At 35.8% G+C, this 24,071-nt stretch overlaps 1 long non-coding RNA gene across 4 annotated transcripts in view; it reads right to left on the reverse strand.

The window, feature by feature from the left end:
- LOC117980066 (uncharacterized) overlaps positions 1 to 24,071 on the reverse strand; it is a 311,973-nt gene that overhangs the window by 88,174 nt on the left and 199,728 nt on the right. For 3 of the 4 annotated variants that reach the window (XR_010112033.1, XR_004671200.3, XR_010112034.1), the window contains 2 exons: positions 21,158 to 21,245; positions 1,298 to 1,816 (listed from right to left, as the gene is read on the reverse strand). This is a non-coding gene — a long non-coding RNA (uncharacterized LOC117980066). Of the gene's footprint in view, positions 1 to 1,297; positions 1,817 to 21,157; positions 21,246 to 24,071 lie in introns of those variants that run through there. The other variant, XR_010112032.1, reaches the window with a different exon arrangement.

Here is a 24,071-nt window from a genome sequence, read left to right on the forward strand (position 1 = left end):
ATTGTGGAACTAGTAACTTTTAACTATTGTTTCCCAAGCAGTATACAATAAGATTCTTTCTGTTCCTTTTCAACATGTCATCATTTCGAATGCCTGTGACAGCTTTGTGCAATACTTGTACTTGCTTACAATTTTATTATTTTTATTAAACAATAGGGGAAACAAGAAGAATCCTAGATGTCTCAATGAGATGAAGAATTGCCTACTGTTTTTCACCCTGACCCAGTCTTTCTCCCCAAGACAAGGTAATGAAAAAGATAATATCACCTCCTTGCTTTTAAGAAACCCGAAGTAATCCTCATGAAGTTTGGCTATAAAAAGCACTCATGGGTTCTGAACATTTGGAATAAAAAAGAAAAATATCTTCAGTAGAAGGCTAAAGATAATATTTGAATATTTTTACATATTATCTCAGGTAGAAAAAACAGAATTCCAAAATAACCTCTTGAAAGATCTCTTCAGGAACAGAAACTTTTATATCATTCTTTAAAAAATAACCCATTTAGACTTCACTCAGAAAAAGGCATTATCCATTACTTTTTACAAGGTTATTAAAACACTTTCTCCTAGGATTCCTATGGGTCCCTCATGAGATAATGTAATTGAAAATATCTAGCTGATGCTTGACACATAGAAGGCACTCAAATACTAGTTTATGTCTCCATGATGAACTGAGATATTCACTTCTTTGCACAAACATTCAGGAAATACTGGTTTTTTATGCTTTACTTATTTTAAAATATATGCCATCACTTTATTCTGAAGTCAGAAGACACATTAAAACTGTATGACCAACTCTTTTTAAAAATGAAAAAAAGGTAAAGCCATGAAATCTAAGTGAATAATTAGGAAAACCCTGAGTTAGAAAAACTGTTATTTTTCTAATTATTGGCCTTGAATCAGTTTTAGCCTTGTCCCTTTTTCTTGATTTATCAGTCTCACAACACCGGGAACCTATTCTATGTCTGGAACCTCTATAGTGTCCTGCATAGCTTGCAATACACGTGCCCATTTAATATTTTCTAGTAAGTATTAAGCTAATGGTACATAAAATAATGCTAAGATTGTGCCTTTGGATTCTTGAGGAAATAGAACAATGGAACTATCCTCAAAAACAGGAGTATCAGGAGTGGGTGGGAAGAAGGCAATCATGCCAGAAAGAAAAAAATATAGGAATTCTGCCTAGCATTGTGATATTATATGCATTTTTGGGAAATATAGATTTTGTAATTTTTCTCCAGTAAAAATACATATTATATGCATTTTTTGGAAATATATTTTTTTTATTTTTCTCCAGTAAAAATACATGTCTCTGTAAATAACATGTCCAGAATTATTTCTATATTATTCTTTTCTAAAACAGTAAACAAATGAACTAAGGCAAATATATTGAAGTTTTTATTAGCTCCCCTGCTTGATCCTTATATATAAGCTTCTGCTGTTTCTTTTAAGTCCTCAATATGTGGGCTGCCCTGTTGCTTTTCAAAGAACCTTCTTATAATAGAAAATGTTTAATTGAAATCAGCATAATTAAGTAAAAGGGACTGGGCGCGGCGGCTCATGCCTATAATCCCAACACTTTGGGAGGCCGAGGCTGGCAGATCACGAGGTCAGGAGATCGAAACCATCCTGGCTAACACAGTGAAATCCCATCTCTACTAAAAATACAAAAAATTAGCCCGGCGTGGTGGTGGGCACCTGTAGTCCAAGCTGCTCGGGAGGCTGAGACAGGAGAATGGCTTGAACCCGGGAGGCGGAGCTTGCGGTGAGTGGAGATTGCACTACTGCACTCCAGCCTGGGCGACAGAGTGAGACTCTGTATCAGAAAAAAAAAAAAAAAAGAAAGAAAGAAAAGAAAAAAAGGGAATTTATTCCTACTTACTTTTATTAGCATCTGTATAACAATTATTTTATACCCATCGAGCACTAAAATGTTGACTTAAATCACTTTTACAGTTTTCTATAAACGGCAGTACTCACCTTGCTTTAAATATATAAAATTAGTCAATTATTTATTGAAATTGCAAGTTCTTTGAGGTTGAAGGGTTTCATAAATTTTTCTAATAGCTTCACTGGTTGGAACAAAATGTTATACTCTAAATATTCAGTTATTAGGAGATGATGGAAATTTCAAAAAAAAATGTCAATATTCTGATTAAAATTGGTGGGCAAAAGAGCTTCTGCTTTGAAAACCATGCCTAAGTAATTAGTGGGAAAAAAAGGTATTTTATATTCTTGGCTCTCTGTGCCTCTCAAGTGAACATATGGAACTCAATATGGGATTAAATCAAATACTGAATGTGCAATAACTCTCCTCTACCTCAGTTTTTCTCTTTCAATCTATTTATTTTCCTTTTAACCCAGATTGAATCTCTCCGTATGCTGGTTCACATTTTAAAATAGCAACACGTTCTCTTAGATTGCTTTTATGTTACGCTAAAAACCCTAGGGTAAATGTCATTAACTGTAGTTTTAGCCATTAATCTCAGCCCCTCATTATACAATAGATTTTCTATAGAATTTTCTCTATATGTGTAATTATGACTAATTTAACTCTCAATAAGGAAAACTTTTCAGAATCCTTTAAGTGTCATGATTTATCTTAAGCAATACTAACCAGCAAGAGGGAAACTTGAAGTAGTAATAGTTGGAGGTCAAGCCAAATGTTAATTTGCCTACTTATAACTTTTGTTAAAGTTATAACAAAGAAATTGTATTTGAATAAAAGTTATATATCTGTTTAAAGTATTGAAGTCTAAGAAAAGACAGTAATGTAAGCACAAAAGAGAATAAAGGAAAAATACTTTTAATGGCAAAAACTACAATAAGTTTTGCACCAACCTAATAGCTGTTTTGATTGTTATATGATAATATCAAATGACATTGAAATAAAATTAGCAATTTTGGAAGTACTGTGTGACTACATAATTTTGCTGCACTAATGTAGATACACACATTATATATATTTTATGTATGTTATTGATAATATTTCATTCTGCATACTTAAACCTGCTGTACAAAAATGTACAAGGTGTACTTTATTGCTTGGAAAAACATATGCAGCTACTGTTTCTTTAAAAATAAAACGAATGTATAAATTTAAGTTCTTCAACAGGTGTTAAAGGGGGACCCCATATTTCAGGGTTCTTCTACAAAAACTTATTTCTACCTAGGCTTCAGATCTTATAAATATCAGCTCCCAGGAGAATATAATATAATACACTCCATTGAAATACCAGACCCAGAGAGCTGACCAGAAAAATTTTATGAAATTTTTACTCAAACAAAGGCACATACCAACATAAATATCAAGCAAACAACCGAACACTCAGGAAGTACTGACAGGTAAACAAATATGTGAACTTATTTGGCAGGAGATAACTGAATAAATAAATTACTCTAGAAGGCTCATGCACTGATTACAGAAATGGGACCAGGTGAATCAGTTTATTGCCCTCTTCTTCAACCTGTGTTGTAGGCCAATCAAATTGAGCTCTCAATGCTAAACTCTTAACAAACATTAGTGCACAGTTGGGTACAGAGGGAAATGATAAAAGTATGAACACACTTCTGTCTGTTTTATTCTTGCTCACTTGACCTCAAGACAACAGGTAATCAAAATTGATTGTAATGTTCCTTAGAACTGTGACCTGTGGAAAACAATATATTAGCAATATTATGTTGATGGCATGTCTTGGGGTATGACTTCTCCCCTTCTGGAACCTCATTTTCAAATCTGGCTTTGCAGTGATTAAGTTGGATTGCTTTTCACTATAAACATTTACATCTTGCATACGATAGCCGCTCCATCCCCCAAACCAGAGCTTAGCTCTTTTGGAGTGCTGTGCCTCTCCTGTCATGGTAAGGCACTGCCCCATTGATTCATGTCTTCAATGCTGTTAAGACAGCAGGGGTAGAGACAGACTTCCCTTTGGCTTCTTTACTCTGAAAGCACACTCAGAGGAGCAAACTGTGTGTATCTGTATGTCTGTGCAAACTAAATTATTAGTTAAATTTCTTAAAAGATTTAAAGATAAATTCAGGAATCTTAAATAGCAAAACATTATTGTAAACAGGAAATTCTACCCAGTATTAAATTAATTCTAACTATATAACACATTACCAAGACATATTGATATCTCAATATTTAGTATGTGTCTCATTTCCAAACTGAAATGATAATAAAAAATATTTTATACCTAGATTGTTATTTGCATTCCTTTCCTTCTAAAGTGAAATAATCAGAAATAGAATTTAAAGGACTTTCACACATTAATAAGTGCACTCAGAAAAATAGATAAAAACATAACTTCTTAATGTTGAAATCAGGAAAAAAAGTCTCTAGAGAAGCTAAGTAGTCCCTTATATCATATGTTATTAAAAGTTTGAAGTTATTTCTTAAGCAAATTTATTATTAAGAGGCATGTTTTGAAAAGGGAGTAGGGCAAATATGAAATAAAAGAACAAAGCATTAGTTCAAAAAGGATTCATTTGACTGGAAACCTAGAATTATTAAGTTAAATACTTCCTCTTGGAGTTTATCAAGTATACTTTCTGGAATTGTAAATTACTTACACTCTCTATGATGAAACTAGCTCATCACTAGCCATTCTAGAGACAAATCATAGATGAATGTTGTCTTATGTATATTTCAAGATAGAATAAAATTTTGCCAATATAAAGAGATTTCTAAGACATCAATAGCTCTCAACTAGTTAGTGTCATAACAAAATTATCAACAATTTATGCTCAGCACCATTCCCATTACTAGATATTTGGGATTGCTGTGTTTTTGCAAACACCCACACAGCAGGAGGCCTATGCTACTTTATGATCTAATCAGTTGAATGGTAGTTTGGAATTAAATTAATGCATAATAAAGTTAGCAATTGTATTCTTTTTTTGAGCTCTACAGATTGCCTAATTCTGATAAAATCTATGACATTCTTATGTTTGAATTATTATATGTAAATAATTCTAGTTGCATGTGTATTGAGCATGATTATTTTCTTTTTTTTTTTTTTTTTTTTTTTTTTTTTGTGAGACAGTGTCCCGCTCTGTCACCCAGGTTGGAGTGCAGTGGCCTGATCTCGGCTCACTGCAAGCTCTGCCTCCCAGGTTCTTGGAATTCTCCTACCTCAGCCTCCCGAGTAGCTGGGACTACAGGCGTCCGCCACCACGCCGGGCTAATTTTTTGTATTTTTAGTAGAGACAAGGTTTCACCCTGTTAGCCAGGATGATCTCAATCTCCTGACCTCGTGATCCGCCCGCCTCAGCCTCCCAAAGTGCTGGGATTACAGGAATGAGCCACCGCGCCCGGCCTATTTTCAAATCATAATTTATGTATATTACTTATGTTTTTATTAGTTATAATTCTACTTACATAGTAATGCAATTTTACTAGCAATACATTAGTATCATGGAAACATATTTTTCAAACTCTCTTCTAAGGATATACCTTAATTGTAAGGTTATTTAGAAATTAATTTCTCATCGACAGTTCATAGAAATATCTGATATAAATGGAAATACCATTATTTAGAAAAAGTTAATTTTCTTGTGTAATTTATAAATTGAGTAAATGTAAAAATGATATTTAGAATTCTTATTCAGAGATAATATCTAATCTCTTTCAGAAATTAAAAACTGCGTCTGGGTAGAAGCAAACATCTGAAATCAGAAGGCACACAATAAACTTGAAATTCTCCATTCCTCTTATTTCTTACAAAGCTGTTTTGACATTTGGAGAAAAATCTAAGCAGGAAAAAAAGCATAGGACTGTAATCAAGTCAATGGATAATATTCACCAGAGTCATTATAAAAGTAGTGCTAGACCTTCTGAGTTTGCATTTCAGCATATATGTATGAGGCATCTATTCCGAAATAGCTCAAAGGTGGCTTTTTTTTTTTGTAGAGGCATCATATTTTATTGCACAAAATCTTGAGTATGACTCTTTTGATTATGTCAAGGGGAAACAAGAATATTTTAAGAACCCTTCTCTGAAGATTTATAACGCACATTAGCTTGATAAAATTACTGAAATACATGTTGTTTAGAAATCTGTTAAGTGCTGTTTAATCCAACATTTCCTAAACACATTTTCTAACAATTTTACATTCTATGCAAAATCTCTCAAGGCCTTGATCATTTCCAAACTCTTTAGGAAGCACTACTTTAGAAAATAATTTCCACAAATATTTCAGAAGCTACTCAAAGAAAGTGCATTTAGAAATGACGCAGCTGTATTCTTAGTGAGATTATTTGCCTTTTTCTAAATGTATAAATAGTTCCTGGGTTAAAAATGCAATCTAAATAAAATATAAAAATGCAACCCCCTTTTTTCAAGATGGCTGACTGGAGACATCAGAGGCCAGTTCTCTTTAGAAAGAACCAAAATTACAGGTGAATAATTACAACTGAAATAGATTAAGGGGAGAGTGCTCACAGGAATAAAAAAGGACAGAGAAAAAAGAAGGAAGCAAGGGTGTGACAGAGATTGAATCCCGAGGCACCTAGAGTCCTGTGGAAAGGCTAGATAGCAGTGTCCTTGACTCCCCCTCACCCCTGTGGCAGACTGCTGGTCTCCAAACTGTCAAAAGGCTCCTTTACCCCTGTGAGCCCAGGCACTGGTGTAGGAGGTAATTTGGGAAATTTTTGGAGGGCAATGCACTACACAACCAGCTCTCACAGGATCATCCACCCTTCCCCTACATCCGAGCTGCAGCAGTAGGCATCATACTGGGTGCACACACATTGTGGAAAGTTGTCTTGCCCAGGGAATCTCAGCCCTTGTGTGTCCACATTACCAAATCCCTGAGATACTCTCCAGTGCCCATTTGTATTCCAGCAATCACACGGGGTCAGCTGGACCCAGGGGAGCTGTGAAACTACTGGTGGTCTGGCCCTTGTGGTGTGATGCTCCTATTGGAAGATAGACTGCAGGGTGCAAAGGAAGCGCCCCTTGGTTCAAAGGAAATCAGAGCACCTGCTCTCTTGTGCCTGAGAGTTCCCCACTGTGGACTGGATGTGATTGTACTCCTTCCAGCAGAGATATGAGTGGAGAAGTGTGGTTTCACCCAAGGGGCCAGGTGGCACCAGTGCTCAGGCACAGTAGTGGAGAGGGAGACTCCTCCCTTCTCCATGCACACTAAAGATAACACAGCTGTGGCTGCTTACACAGGGTGGGCAGAGTTGTGTCTCTGAAGAGGGCCATTCCAGGGCTATTAGGTGGGTGGCAGCACCCCTTTTGGCAATGGGCCTACCAGGCCTATTTTTGCAGAAAAGTAGGGGCCTTTCTCCCTCTACATGGAGCAGCAGCGTCTCTGCAGCATAGAACAAGTGAGCCACAGAGCTGTCTTTGGGGCTGAGGGAAGAGACTCCATCTTGAAGCCATTTTGACACAGCTTGGGGACAGGCGTGTTCTGTGGCTCTCAGGTACATTGTGTCCTAGAGATATACTGCAGTGTCTGTCTGAACTGAAAGTTGCGAGCCCCAGGACAGGGGTGTGATAGGGAAGCCAATGGTGTTCCTGCCTTCCCATGATGTGGAGTTGGTATAGCCATGTCCCCCCAAACAGAGACCTCAGCTCATTTCACCAGGAACTCCCCCTGCCACCCTCCACAGGGATGGTGCTTATGCTACTCACTGATGTATAACCAAGCTTCATCTCCCATCCTGAGGGTGAGCAGAGAACTCAGGACACAGGGCATTCCACAGACAAGCCTATGGCATGAGGCAACAGAGAGCTCCCCCAAGTAAACAAAGATCAGGTTTATACCCATCATCCTCTTCCACAGCTGTCTGTCACCTGCAATCACCACCTACTGGCCTGCAGTAGAACTGCATTACCCAATACAAAATTTGCAGCCAGGTGTGGTGGCTCACGCCTGTAAACCCAGCACTTTGGGAGGCCCAGGCGGGTGGATCACGAGGTCGAGATTGAGACCATCCTGGCCAACATGGTGAAACCCCGTCTCTACTAAAAAATACAAAAATTAGCTGGGCATGGTGGCACGTGCCTATAGTCCCAGCTACTCAGGAGGCTGAGGCAGAAGAATCACTTGTACCCAGGAGGCAGAGGTTGCAGTGAGCCAAGATCGTGCCACTGCACTCCAGCCTGGCAACAGAGCGAGATTCTGTCAAAAAAACAAAACAAAACAGAACAAAATTGCTGAGGCCAGTGTATAATGCTTGGGAGGAAGATAAGCTTGTTGAGACCTCCACCTCCCCATCCCTGAAGTAAGCTGAGAGCTTCTGCACCAGCCCAGTGCACTGCTACTGTAACTAACATTTGAGGAAAGCACCAAACTAAGGCTGTCTATAACCAAGGAATTTAACAAAGTCATGGCCCCAGAAAGCATGTAAAAGCAAACTCCAATGACCCCATTTGTCATATATTATAGTCACAACCTCAGGAAAAATTTTCATCCAAATGAAAGTAAATTCAAAAATAAGTGACAGCTTCTCTAGATGAGAATAAACCAGCATAACAATCCTGGCAATGCAGTAAGAGCAGGAGACTTCAACACTCAACTGACAGCACCAGACAGATCATCAAGGCAGAAAAGCAACACAGAAACTCTGGACTTAAATTGGACTCTAGACTAAGTAGACCTAACAGCATTTATGTAACATTCTAACCTACAACCACAGAATATGTATTTTTCTCATCAGAAGATAAAATATTCTTATAAATGGACCCTATGAAAGGCTACAAGGCAAGTTTCAATAAATTTTTAAAAGTCAAAATCATATCAAACATCTTCTTGCATAACAGTGGAATAAAACTAGAAATGAATATTAGGAGGAACTCTCAAAACTACACGGAACTGTAAAATTTGTCCCTAAATAATCTTTGGATAAACCCAGATGAAAATAGAGATACAGCCTTTGGTATATGGAAAAGCAGTATGAGGAAAGTTTATAAGGTTAAATGAGTACATCAAAAAAGTAGAAAAAGATCTCAAGTTAACAATGAAACTTTGCACCTGAAGGAACTGGAATAGTAAGAACAAACAAAACCCAAAGCTAGAAGAAGAATGGAAATAACAAAGATCACATCAAAAGTAAGTAACATTGAGATCAAAAAGCAATACAAAGGATCAAGAAAAAGATATATAAAATTGATAGGCCGCTAGCTAGATTAACCAAGAAACAAAGAAGATTCAAATAAGCACAATCAGAAACAATAGAGGTGACATTACAACTGATACCACAGAAATAAAAAAGATTATCAGAGAAAACTATGAGCTTCTCTAAATGCACAAACTAGAAAATCTAGAGGAAATGGATAAACTCCTGGAAACATAGACACTCTCAAGATTGAACAAGGAGTAAGCAGAACTCCTAAAGAGACCAGTAACTTAAATTGAATTAGTAATAATAATAAAGAAGTCTCCCAACAGAAAAAAGCTCAGGACCAAATTTACAGCCAAATCCTACCATGTGTACAAAGAAGAACTGGTATCAATCCTAATGAAATGGTTTCAAAAAGTTGAAGAGGAGAGAATCCTTCTTGACTCATTCTACAAGGACAGTATTGCCTGAATACCAAAGTTGAGTAAGGGCACAACATAAAAAGAAAACTAAAGGCCGATATCCCTGAGGAACATAGATGCAAAAATCCTCAGCAAAAATACTAACTAACCAGCTAAATTAAACAGCACATCAAAAAGATAATACGCCATGATCAAGTGGGCTTTATTCCAGGGATACAAGGATGGTTCAACATATGCAAATAAATAAATGTGATTCATCACATAAAGAGAATTCAAAAGAAATCTATATGATCATCTCAAGTGATGCATAAAAAGCATTCAATATAAAAAACCCTCAACTAATTAAACATTGAAGGAGCATACCTCAAAATAATAAAAACCACATATGACAGACAAATCAACAGTCAACATCGTAATGAATGAGAAAAGTTAAAAGCCTTCCCCCTAATAACTGGAATAAGACAAAGATGCCCACTTTTACCACTCCTATTCAAAATGATACTGCAAGTCCTATCCAGAACAATCAGGCAAGAGAAAGTAATAAAAGACACCCATACTGAAAAAGAAAAAGTCAAGTTATCTCTGTTCACTGGTGATATGATCTTATACCTAGAAAGCCCTAAAGACTCCTCCAAAAGACTTCTAGATTTGCTAAATGACTTCAGTAAACTTTTAGGACTCAAAATCAATGTACAAAAATCAGTAGCATTTCTATACACCAATAATGAGAAGCAAATCAAGAATTCAACCCTATTTACAATAGCTTCAAAAAAATTAAATACCTAATAATACATTTAATCAAGGTGAAAAATCTCTACAGGGAGAATTGCAAAATACCCATGAGTGTATTTGTAGATAACACAAATGAATGGAAAAACATCTCATGTTATGGAACAAAAGAATCAATATCATTAAAATGACCATCTTGCCCAAAGCAATCTGCAGACTTCATGCAGTCCCTATCAAACTAGCAATGTAATTTTTCCCAGAATTCGAGAAAATAATTCTAAAGTTCATATGGAACCAAGAAACAGCCAAAGCAATCCTAAGCACAAAGTAGAAAGCTAGAGCCATCACATTACCTGACTTCAAATTTTATGACAAGGCTATGGTAACCAAAATAGCATGGTACTGATATAAAAATAGATATCTAGATCAATGGAACAGAACAGAGAACCCAGAAATAAAGCCACCTCCCACAACCAACCAATCTTCAACAAAGTTGACACAAATATGCTTTGGGAAAAGGACACCATTTTCAATAAATGGTGCTGGGAAAAATTGGATAGCCATAGGCAGCATAATATAACTGGACACCTATCTCTCATCATATACAAAAATTAACTCAAAATGGATAGAAGACTTAAATGTAAGACCTGAAACTATAAAAATCCTAGAGGAAAACCTAAGAAAAACTCTTCTGGTTATTGGACTAGGCAAAGAATTGAAGATCTCAAAACAAGGGCATCAAAAACAAAAACAAAAACAAAAAATAGACAAATGAGACTTAATTAAACTTAAAAGCTTTTGCACCACAAAAGAAATAATGAATACAGTAAACAGACAATCTATCAAATGGGAAAAAATATTTGCATACCATGCATCTGACCAAGGGGTAATATCCAGAATCTACAAGGAACTCAACAACAACAAATAATTCCATTGTAAAGTGAGCAAAGGACGAGAACAGACATTTTTCAATAGAAGACATAAAAGTGGCCAGCAAACATATGAGAAAATATTCAATATCACTTTTTATCAGAGTAATGAAAGTCAAAACCACAATGAGATACCATCTTACATCAGTCTCAGGGACTATCATTAAAAAGTCAAAAAAACAACAGATATTGGCCAAGATGTGGAGAAAAGGAAACACTTACATACTGTTGATTGGAATGTAAATTAGCACAACCTCTATGGAAAACAGTATGGAGATCTCTCAAACAACTAAAGATAGACTTACCATTTGATTTAGCAATCCCACTACTGGGTATCTACCCAAAGGAAAAGAAATTATTATATAAAAAATGTCACCTGCACTCTCGTATGTTTGTCATAGCGTTATTCACAATAGCAAAGTTGTGATATCAACCTAATAGTCCACCAAAGAATGATCAGATTTTAAAAAGTGGCATATACACACAATGGAATACTACTCAGTCATAAAAAAGAAGAAAATCACATCTTTTGCTACAACGTGGATGGAACTGAAGGCTATAATCTTAAGTGAAGTAACTCAGAAACAGAAAGCCAAATATTGTATGTTCTCACTTATAAGTGGAAGCTAAACAATAGATACACATGGACCTACAGAGTGTAATAATAGACTTTGAAGACTCCAAAAAGTGAAAGGGTGGGAGAGGGGTAAGGGAAGAGAGATTAACTCATCCCTTTATTGGGAATATTTATTATTATATTGGGTATATTATTATTGGCTATATTATTTTTGGGTATATTATTGGATATGTATCATTATATTGGTATAATATACTATTGGGTATATTTTAAATATATTATCATTATATTTATTTATTATTGTATTGGGTATAATGTACAATATTTAGGTTACATTTACATTAAAAGCCCAGACTTCATTACACAGTAGATCTATGTAAAAAAACGCACTTGTATCCCCTAAATGTATAAAAATAAAAATAAAATAAAATTGCAATCTTAAAGGAAATAGATGACATACTATACTTAAAACATGTAGTAAGTTGTATATGACATATTGATTATGTATTACTATTCTGAGCATAATATATTTTATTTTACCTAATATATCAAAAATATTTCAATGTGCAATCAATATAAAGTATTGAGATATTTAAAATCATTTTTCAAACTATGTTTTCAAAATGTAGTGTTTATTTTCACATTTACAGCACATCTCAATCCAGCATAGCCACATTTCAAGGGCTTGATAGCCACTTGTGATTAGTGGTTATTGGGCAGCTAATCTCTGCTTTATGCAGCTATCCATTTTATTTACATGCTTAAAAATTAAACTGTTCTTCAATCACATTAATTTTTTGATAAATTGAAAACAAATAGTAGCTTCAGAAGTATTTTCAAAAATTGATACATACATACTGAAATTTAACCTTATTCTGATATAATTTATATATACTAAAATGCATTATGCTAAGAGTATAGTTCTATGAGATGACCAAAGTATGAAGGCATGTCACTATCACTGTATTCAAATACAGAAAATTTCCATTACTCCAGAATGTTCTGTTGGGTATCTCTGCAGTCACCCACCTCTTCAAGTTCCAGGCAACCACTAATAGGTTTCCTGTCATTCAGAATTAATGCTGCCTAATATAGAATTATATATAGAATTTTTATAGACTATATATGGAATTATATACCCAATACATATTTTGTTCTGTCTTCTTTTGCTCAGCATACCATTTTTCAAGATTCCTTTATGCTGTGTGTAACAATAGTTTATTCTCCTCCAAGGTTGAACAATATTTCATTATATGAATATATCACAATTTGTTTATCTGTTAACCTGCTGTTGAACATCTGTGTTTTATCCAATTTTAGGCTCTTTTAATAAATCTGTTATGAGCATTTTTGCAAAAGTCTTTTTGTGGATTCACATTTTCGTTTTCCCTGAGTAACTACCTAGGAGTGATATGGCTGGGATATAAAAGTAAGGACATGTTTAAAGTTATAAGAAATTGACAATCTGTATTCCAAATTGGTTGTACCATAACTAAGAACAGCAAATAAAAACTCTATTTGCTCCACATCCTTGGTATTTCTTGGTATGGTCAGTCATTAAAATTTTAAGCCATTCTAATGGGTTTACAGTGCTAATCCATAATGACTAAAGATGCTGATCACTTTGGGAGGTGCTGATTGATCATTTGATATCTTGGTTTGTGAAGTGTCTGCTGAAATCATTTGTCCATTTTCTTAATGGAGTTAGTTTCTGTATATACTTTGGATATAAGTATATGTTGCTAATATTTTCTTTTTAAATTTTTTAAATTATACTTTAAATTCTAGAGTACATGTGCACAACGTGCAGGTTTGTTACATAAGTATACATGTGCCATGTTGGCTTGCTGTACCCAATCAACTCATCATTTACATTAGGGATTTCTCCAAATGCTATCCCTCCTCCAACCCCCCACCCCCTGATAGGCCCCGGTATGTGATGTTCCCCTTCCTGTGTCCATGTGTTCTTATTGTTCAATTCCCACCTATGAGTGAGAACATGTGGTGTTTGGTTTTCTTTGGTTTTATCTTGTGATAGTTTGCTGAGAATGATGGTTTCCAGCTTCATCCATGTTCCTGCAAAGGACATGAACTCATCCTTTTTTACAACTGCATAGTATTCTATGGTGTATATGTGCCACATTTTCTTAATCCAGCCTATCATTAATGGACATTTGGGTTGGTTCCAAGTCTTTGCTATTGTGAATAGTGCTGCAATAAACATACGTGTGCATGTGTCTTTATAGTAGCATGATTTATAATCGTTTGGGTGTATACCCAGGAATGTGATCACTGCGTCAAATGGTATTTCTAGTTCTAGATCCCTGAGGAATCGCCAAACTGTCTTCCACAATGGTTGAACTAATTTACACTCCCACCAACAGTGTAAAATAGTTCCTATTTCTGCACATCCTCTCCAGCATCTGTTGTTTCCTGACTTTTTAATGATCCCATTCTAACTGGCATGAGATGGTATCTCATGGTGGTTTTGATTTGCATTTCTCTGGTGACCAGTGATGATGAGCATTTTTTCATGTGTCTGTTGGCTTCATAAATGTCTTCTTTTGAGAAGCGTCTGTTCAAATACTTTGCCCACTTTTTGATGGGGTTGTTGTTTTCTTGAAAATTTGTTTATGTTCTTTGTAGATTCTGGTTATTAGCCCTTTGTCAGATGTGTAGATTGCAAAAATTTTCTCCATTCTGTAGGTTGCCTGTTCACTCTGATGATAGTTTATTTTGCTGTGCAGAAGCTCTTTAGTTTAATTAGATTCCATTTGTCTATTTTGACTTTTGTTGCCATTGCTTTTGGTGTTTTAGTCATGAAGTCTTTGCCCATGCCTATGTCCTGAATGGTATTGCCTAGGTTTTTTTCTAGGGTTTTTATAGTTTTAGGTCTTACATTTAAGTATTTAATCCATCTTGAGATAATTTTTGTATAAGGTGTAAGAAAGGAATCCAGTTTCAGCTTTCTACATATGGCTAGCCAGTTTTCCCAGTACCATTTATTAAATAGGGAATCCTTTCCCCATTGCTTGTTTTTGTCAGGTTTGTCAAAGATTAGATGGTTGTAGATGTGTGGTGTTATTTCTGAGGCCTCTGTTCTGTTCCATTGGTCTATGTATCTGTTTTGGTATCAGTACCTTGCTGTTTTGGTTACTGTAGCATTGTAGTGTAGTTTGAAGTCAGGTAGTGTGATGCCTCCAGCTTTGTTCTTTTTGCTTAGGATTGTCTTGGCTATGAGGGCTCTTTTTTGGTTCCATATGAACTTGAGAGTAGTTTTTTCCAATTCTGTGAAAACAGTCATGGGGAGCTTGATGGAGATGGCATTGAATCTATAAATTACCTTGGACAGTATGGCCATTTTCATTATATTGATTCTTTTTACCCATAAGCATGGAATATTCTTCCATTTGTTTGTGTCCTCTTTTATTTCTTTGAGCAGTGGTTTGTATTTCTCCTTGAAGAGGTCCTTCACCTCCCTTGTAAGTTGGATTCCTAGGTATTTTATTCTCTTTGTAGCAATTGTGAATGGGAGTTCACTCATGATTTGGCCCTCTGTTTGTCTGTTATTGGTGTATAGGAATGCTTGTGATTTTTGCACATTGGTTTTGTATCCTGAGATTTGCTGGAGTTGCTTATCAGCTGAAAGCCATTTTGGGCTGAGGCAATGGGGTTTTCTAAATACACAATCATGTCATCGGCAAATAGGGAAAATTTGACTTCCTATTTTCCTAATTGAATACGCTTTATTTCTTTCTCTTGCCTGATTGCCCTAGCCAGAACTTCCAACACTATGTTGAGTAGGAGTGGTGACAGAGGGCATCCTTGTGTTGTGCCGGTTTTCAAATGGAATGCTTCCAGCTTTTGCCCATGCAGTATGATATTGGTTGTGGGTTTGTCATACATAGCTCTTATTATTTTGAAATACGTTCCATCAATGCTTAGTTTATTGAGAGTTTTTAGCATGAAGGGCTGTTGAATTTTATCAAAGGTATTTTCTGCATCTATCGAGATAATCATGTGGTTTTTGTCATTGGTTCTGTTTATGTGATGGATTACGTTTATTGATTGCCATATGTTGAACCAGCCCTGCATCTCAGGGATGAACCAACTTGATCCTGGTGGATAAGCTTTTTGATGTGCTGCTGGATTCAGTTTGCCAGTATTTTATTGAGGATTTTCACATCGATGGTCATCAGGGATATTGGCCTAAAATTCTCTTTTTTTGTTGTGTCTCTGCCAGGCTTTGGTATCAGAATGATGCTGGCCTCATAAAATGAGTTAGGGAGGATTCCCTCTTTTTCTATTGATTGGAATAGTTTCAGAAGAAATGGTATGAGCTCCTCTTTGTACCCCTGGCAGAAGTCGGCTGTTAGTTCGTCTGGTCCTGGACTTTTTTTGGTTGGTAGGCTATTAATTATTGCCTCAATTTCAGAACCTGTTATTGGTCTATTCAGAGATTCAACTTCTTCCTGGTTTAGTCTTGGGAGGGTGTATGTTTCCAGGAATTTATCCATTTCTTCTAGATCTTCTAGTTTATTTGCCTAGAGATGTTTATAGTATTCTCCGATGATAGTTTGTATTTCTGTGGGATCGGTGGTGATATCCCCTTTATCATTTTTTATTGCATCTATTTGATTCTTCTCTCTTTTCTTCTTTATTAATCTTGCTAGAAGTCTATTTGGTTTATCTTTTCAAAAAACCAGCTCCTGGATTCATTGATTTTTTGAAGGATTTTTTATGTCTCTATCTCCTTCAGTTGTGCTCTGATCTTAGTTATTTCTTGCCTTCTGCTAGCTTTTGAATTTGTTTGCTCTTGCTTCTCTGGTTCTTTTAATCGTGATGTTAGGGTGTCGATTTTAGATCTTTCTTGCTTTCTCTTGTGGGCATTTAGTGCTATAAATTTCCCTCTACATGCTGCTTTAAATGTGTCCCAGATATTCTGGTACTTTGTGTCTTTGTTCTCATTCGTTTCAAAGAACGTCTTTATTTCTGCCTTCATTTCGTTATTTAACCAGTCGTCATTCAGGAGCAGGTTGTTCAGTTTCCATGTACTTGTGCAATTTTGAGTAAATTTCTTAATCCTAAGTTCTAATTTGATTGCACTGTGGTCTGAGAAACAGATTGTTGTGATTTCTGTTCGTTTACATTTCTTGAGGAGTGTTTTACTTCCAATTATGTGGTCAATTACAGAATAAGTGCAATGTGATGCTGAGAAGAATGTATATTCTGTCGATTTGGGGTGGAGAGTTTTGTAGAATTCTATTAGGTCCGCTTGGTGCAGAGCCGAGTTCAAATCCTGGATATCCTTGTTAACCTTCTGTCTCATTGATCTTTCTAATATTGACAGTGGGGTGTTAAAATCCCCCATTATTATTGTGTGGGAGTCTAAGTCTCTTTGTAGGTCTCTAAGGACTTGCTTTATGAATCTGGGTGCTCCTTTATTGAGTGCATATATATTTAGGATAGTTAGCTCTTCTTGTTGAATTGATCCCTTTACCATTACGTAAAGGCCTTCTTTGTCTCTTTTGATCTTTGTTGGTTTAAAGTCTGTTTTATCAGAGACTAGGATTGCAACCTCTGCTTTTTTTAGTTTTCCATTTGCTTGGTAGATCTTCCTCCATCCTTTTATGTTGAGCCAATGTGTGTCTCTTCACGTGAGATAAGTCTTCTGAATACAGCACACTGATGGATCTTGACTCTTTATCCAATTTGCCAGTCTATGTCTTTTAATTGGGGCATTTAGCCCATTTACATTTGAAGTTGATATTGTCATGTGTGAATTTGATCCTGTCATTATGATGTTAGCTGGTTATTTTGCCCATTAATTGATGTCATTTCTTCATATCGATGGTCTTTACACTTTGGCATGTTTTTGCAGTGGCTTATACTGGTTGTTCCTTTCCATGTTTAGTGCCTCCTTCAGGAACTCTTATATGGCAGGCCTGGTGGTGACAAAATCTCTCAGCATTTGCTTGTCTGTAAAGAATTTTATTTCTCCTTCATTTATGAAGCTTAGTTTGGCTGGATATGAAATTCTGAGTTGAAAATTCTTTTCTTTAAGAATGTTGAATATTGGCTCCGACTCTCTTGAGGCTTGTAGGGTTTCTGCCGAGAGATCCTCTGTTAATCTGATGGGCTTCTCTTTGTGGGTAACCCGACCTTGCTCCGTGGCTGCCTTTAATATTTTTTCCTTCATTTCAACCTTGGTAAATCTGACAATTATGTGTCTTGGGGTTGCTCTTCTCGGGGAGTATCTTTGTGGTGTTCTCTGTATTTCTTGAATTTGAATGTTGGCCTGCCTTGCTACATTGGGGAAGTTCTCCTGGATAATATCCTGAAGAGTGTTTTCTAACTTGGTTCCATTCTCCCCATCACTTTCAGGAACACCAATCAAACGTAGATTTGGTCTTTTCACATAGTCCCATATTTCTTGGAGGCTTTGTTCATTTCTTTTTACTCTATTTTCTCTAATCTTGTCTTCTCACTTTATTTCATTAATTTGATCTTCAATCACTGATCTCCTTTCTTCCACTTGATTGAATCGCCTATTGAAGCTTGTGCATACATCACGAAGTTCTCGTGCTGTGTTTTTCAGCTCCATCAAGTCATTTAAGGTCTTCACTACACTGTTTATTCTAGTTAGCCATTTGTCTAACCTTTTTTCAAGGTTTTTAGATTGCTCACGATGGGTTAGAACATGCTCCTTTAGCTCGGAGAAGTTTGTTATTACCGACCTTCTGAAGCCTACTTCTGTCAACTCGTCAAAGTCATTCTCTGTTCAGTTTTGTTCTGTTCCTGGTGAGGAGTTGCGATCCTTTGGAGGAGAAGAGGCACTCTAGTTTTGGGAATTTTCAGCTTTTCTGCTCTGGTTTCTTCCCATCTTTGTGGTTTTATCTACCTTTGGTCTTTGATGTTGGTGACCTACAGATGGGGTTTTGGTGTGGATGTCCTTTTTGTTGATGTTGATGCTATTCCTTTCTGTTTGTTAGTTTTCCTTCTAACAGTCAGGCCCCTCAGCTGAAGGTCTGTTGGAGTTTGCTGGAGGTCCACTCCAGACACTGTTTGCCTGGGTATCACCAGCAGAGGCTGCAGAACAGCAAATATTGCAGAACAGCAAATATTGCTGCCTGATCCTTCCTCTGGAAGCCTCATCCCAGAGGGGCACCCACCTGTATGAGGTGTCTGTTGGCCCCTGTTGGGAGGTGCCTCCCATTCAGGCTACATGGGGGTCAGGGACACACTTGAGGAGGCAGTCTATCCATTCTCGGAGCTTGAACGCTGTGCTGGGAGAACCACTGCTCTCTTCAGGGCTGTCAGACAGGGACGTTTAAGTCTGCAGAAGTTGTCTGCTGCCTTTTGTTCAGCTATGCCCTGCCCACAGAGGTAGAGTCTATAGAGGCAGTAGGCCTTGCTGAGTTGCAGTGGGCTCCACCCATTTAGAGCTTCCCGGCCACTTTGTTTACCTACTCAAGCCTCAACAATGGCAGACATCCCTCCCCCTGCCAGGCTGCAGCCTCACAGGTGGATCTCAGACTGCTGTGCTCATAGTGAGCAAGCCTCTGTGGGCATGGGACCTGCTGAGCCAGGCACAGGAGAGTATCTCTTGGTCTGCAGTTGCTAAGACCATCAAAAAGCACAGTATTTTGTCAGGAGTGTACTGTTTTTCCAGGTACAGTCAGTCACGGTTTCCCTTGGCTAGGAAAGGGAAATCCCCTGACCCCTTGCACTTCCCAGGTGAGGTGATGCCCCGCCCTGCTTTGGCTCGCCGTCCATGGGCTGCACCCACTGTCCAACCAGTCCCAGTGAGATGAACCAGGTACCTCTGTTGGAAATGCAGAAATCACCCGTCTTCTGTGTCCATCTCGCTGGGAGCTGCAGACTGGAGCTGTTCCTACTAGGCCATCTTGGAAGCATTCCCTTGCTTATATTTTCTTCCACTTTGTAATTTATCTTTTTCAAGTATGTGATAGTGACTAGTGTCTTTCAGAGACCAAAATATTTCAAGGTTGATGAAGCTTATGATTTTTTCCATGGTTTGTGCTTTTTGCGTCTTAGGAAATCCTTTTCTATGCTTGAAAACAAAAGATTTTCTTCCATATTTTCTTGAATACATTTCTTATCTTCTGTTTTGCTCCATGATCCACTGTAAGTTAATTTCAACCCTTGATGTGAGGTAAGGATATATATTCATTTTTTTCCAAATGGATATTCATTTATTTTAGAGACATCTGTCAAAAGAATGTCTATTCTATATTCTACATTTTCACACCTTTATTGAAAATCAGTTGAGCATGTATGAGGTAGCATATTTCTTTGTTTCCTACTCTGTTCTAATCACATGCATGTCCATCCTACACAAATACCACACTTTTCTTATTACTGTTTTTTTCTTAAAATTGATCAGTATAAATACTACACTTTTATTTGCCTTTTTCAAAATTGTTTTGACTATTCTGAACTATTTGTATTTTAATATACACTAAGTTATTTCTGCTTTCAATGACTATTTTCTACTTTATGGATTTTGTTCATACATAGTGCAATGGAGAAATGTGTAGGAGAAGCAATAGGTAACAAATCTGGCTTTTTCTTGGCTAGATAAAATGTATCCAGTCATCATAACCAATACATGTTCTAAGTTTAGCTATGCTGTAATTAATATACATTCAAAACTTTCCAAGTAAATGCTTCAAATAATTCTACCAGTAATTTGCCATTAATTAATCTATCTAGCATACTGAATTATATTTTAAATATTCAGCTTGAAATACCTGAAACTATTAGATTGAAAATTAAATTTATTCAAAATGCTTATAAGCACAGGCTTTTAGCACTTAAAAAAAGTTAAGAAACCTATAAAATTCCCAAACTGAAATATATAAATAATTTAAAAATCCATTTGTCCATTTAGACAGCTAAAACTCATGAAGCATACACAAGTAGCTCAGATTTTTACAAAAATCTAATTTTTTCAATTACATCTAATTTTGCTTATTAAAGTAATCTAGAAATCATTTTACTTGTCTACCTAAAGACCAAGGGGCATAATTATAAAAGTAACATTCATTTTATTTCCATTAGGAAAAGACTGTCTTAAGTAAAATGAAATAAGGATCTTTTTAAAGGAAAGTGTAATAGGAAAAACAGTTTGTAATACATGACATAAAACCAAAAGCATTAAATTTTAAAGACTAAAATATTAACAAAACCGGATAATGAAATAAAAAATAAATAAAAAATATATATTAACTAGAGACCACTTCATGTTTGTCTCTCTAGTAGAAAATAAGTTTTCTAAAATATGATTAAGCATAATAATTTCTTGTCTGACTATTGGAAGTATTTCTTTCCAAAATGTTTTGTTTTATTTTATTTTTTGACTATACTCAGACACTTTTATTCATGTTTTAATGATACTTACCTCTCTTTTTCTCTTTCCTTTCTTCTTCCTTAATGAAATGCACTTTAGAGAATGCATGTAGTCACTGAAAAGTATTGATTTGATGAAACTAAACAAAAGATAGAGAAATAATTTGTATTAGGCAGTTTCTAAGATGGCTCTCAGTGACTATCTCCTCCAGATATTTATTCTCATTTGTAATGCCATTCCCTTGAGCATGGGCTTATCTAATGACTTGCTTTTGACAAATAGAATATAACAAAATTGGTGCGATTTCACCTTTGACATTAGGTTTCAAAAAGCATCCTGGTTGCAGGCAATTTTTTGTCGTGGGCACCTTCTCTTGTTCTCTTTCACTTGTTGTAGGAAGCCAGGTACCATGTGGAAAACTGCCTTTTGGAGATCCCCAGTGGCAAAGTGTGATGTCTTCAACTGTCATCCAGTAGGGACCTAAATCTGTCAATAGTCATATGAAGAGATTGGAAATGTGTCCTCCCCAAAGAATCTTAGATGAAGGTAGTAGTCCTAGCCTACAAATGGATTGTAGTTTGTGAAATGCCCAGAGCCTGTGTACCTGGTTAAGCCATGCCTAGGTTCCTCAACTCATAGAAATTGTGATATAATAATGTTTGCCCTTTTAAACTGACAAATTCTGGAGTAATTTTTTACACAGTATAGTAGGGCAGAGAGTAGTCCCTTAAAGGATATGTCCACCAGGAATCTCATAATGTTACTTCATTTGGAATAAGATGTTTGCAGGTATAATTAAGGTAAGAATCTTAAAATGAGATTATCTTAGGTTATGTTGGGGCATAAATCCAATAACAGGGCTCTTTATAATAAGAAAGGAAGACACATAAACATACAAAGATGAAGAGGATGTAAAGATGGAGGCAGAGATTTGAGTGATGTGTCTACCAGCAAAGGAAACCCAAGAATTGCCTGCAACCAGAAACTAGGAGAGAGGCATGAAACAGATTTTCTTCAGAGCCTCCAGAAGGTGCAGATGCCTTGATTTTGCAGTTCTGAACTCCAGAACTAAGAGAGGATAAATTTCTGTTGTTTTAAGTCAAGTTTGTTGCAATTTGTTATAGCAGTCTTGGGAAACTAATGCAGCAGTAGATAAATGGCACATATGTTAGAAAAAGGAATGAGATATGGAGCATGTAATTGTCAAAATTTTACTGTAATATGTTACTTATAAATTATGAATATGAACAAGACACATAGAAGATAAAAATGATACAATAATTAAGTGAAAGTCACTAACTTGTGATAATGACAGGAAATTGCTACATGCTTTGTTTTAAACTTATTTAAAAGGATTTTTATCATTAATATAGTATCTTAGTATCTATGCAGAGCCCAACTGTAACTTAATAGTGTGCTAAACAAAGTATATTTCTGTCTTTGTGCATACACATACACACACACAGGCACACATGTATGTGTGTATATATATATATATATATATACACACATACATATATATGTGTGTGTTTATGTATATGGAAATAGAGAAGATTTTAAATTTACTGAGTAAATGTGAAGTTCAAGTCCAATAAAATTCTGTGACTTATGTTAACATTCACTGTTCAGCAATGTTTTGTTATTGCTTTTGTTGCTGTTCAATCATCATTTTTTTTCTTTCTACTCTCTGCACGCAATTTTAGGCATGAGAAGCCTGGGAATTGAATATATTAGACTCTTGTTTAAGGGTTCTGGATATGATTACCTTCTGTGAAATGCAGTTACTCAAAATTTGGAAGGTAGAAAATTAGTCAGAAGCCATGATCTTATGTGTCTAAGAACAGCAGCCAAAATATGACTTTGCTAAAAGGGGCTTTGCAGTGATCTTCATATTTCCCTGCCATCACATGAAGCCTGTAGATGAATTGTGACATTGGTAGTGGTTTCGTACAGATTTCTGAGTTTGCATGTAAATAGCAACATTTAGACTATCAAGAATATGGCAGAGGTATCAATTCCAAACTACTTTCATTATCACCAATTTCTGCTCCTTTAGCCTGCCCCCAGTATTAAACCCTCTTCTATTTGAAATATCTTGGATGTTTGCATTATCTTTGACAATCTATGTTTGGTAAAACAGTTAAATAGAAGTTGAATTTAGAGCAAATCTTAAAAATAAAATAAGAATAAAATATTTGAAATAAAATATTATTAAAATAAAATAAAAATGAAATAAAATCATAACAAATATTACAATTTATTTTAATAGAGGTTTCATGTATAATGATGTAGCAAGATAAAAGTTTGGAGAAAATAACTATATGATTCTAGTTTTCTTTATTTTAAGAAAAAATAAAAGAAATAATGTAAAAGTGTAGACTTGGATTGTCTGCATTTTTTTCCCATATCTTAACAAATTCTGTGTGAAGTCAACCCGTAATTTAAAAAATAAAGTTATCTTATGTGTGGCTCCCCAGAAGCAGTAACTGACATAAAAACATGACTGCAAGTGTATTTGGAAGCTAAGGTCAGGAAGAAGTGTGAGATAATGACAATGTGAAATGAAGAAGGAATAAAAAACAAGAAAATGTGTATTAGTTACTGGGTTGCCACAGTGGAAAACTAGGACTTAATCCTTCTAGGGTCCCACTGAAAGAATATCTAGAACTAAAATAAATCTTAGAATTTAAAGTACTAACAGATCCTATGTGCCCTGCTATGATACTCCTAAAATAACAAACGAGTCAGATTTTAGATCTGGGTTTAATTAATCCTATCTTCTTGGTAAAAATTTTATTTTTAATATGTAGACAATGGGAAGCCATAAGTGAGACTTCACTGAGTCAAGTAAAGATTGATAAAAGCTGTAACCTAATTTTCACACCAATGATAGTTGTTTTAGATATTTTGCACAAAATGTAAAATTAATACTCATTGAGGTTCAATACTTAAAAACAAGTACCAA

Source organism: Pan paniscus, chromosome 3, assembly GCF_029289425.2.
Source record: "Pan paniscus chromosome 3, NHGRI_mPanPan1-v2.0_pri, whole genome shotgun sequence".
Classification (NCBI taxonomy): domain Eukaryota; kingdom Metazoa; phylum Chordata; class Mammalia; order Primates; family Hominidae; genus Pan; species Pan paniscus.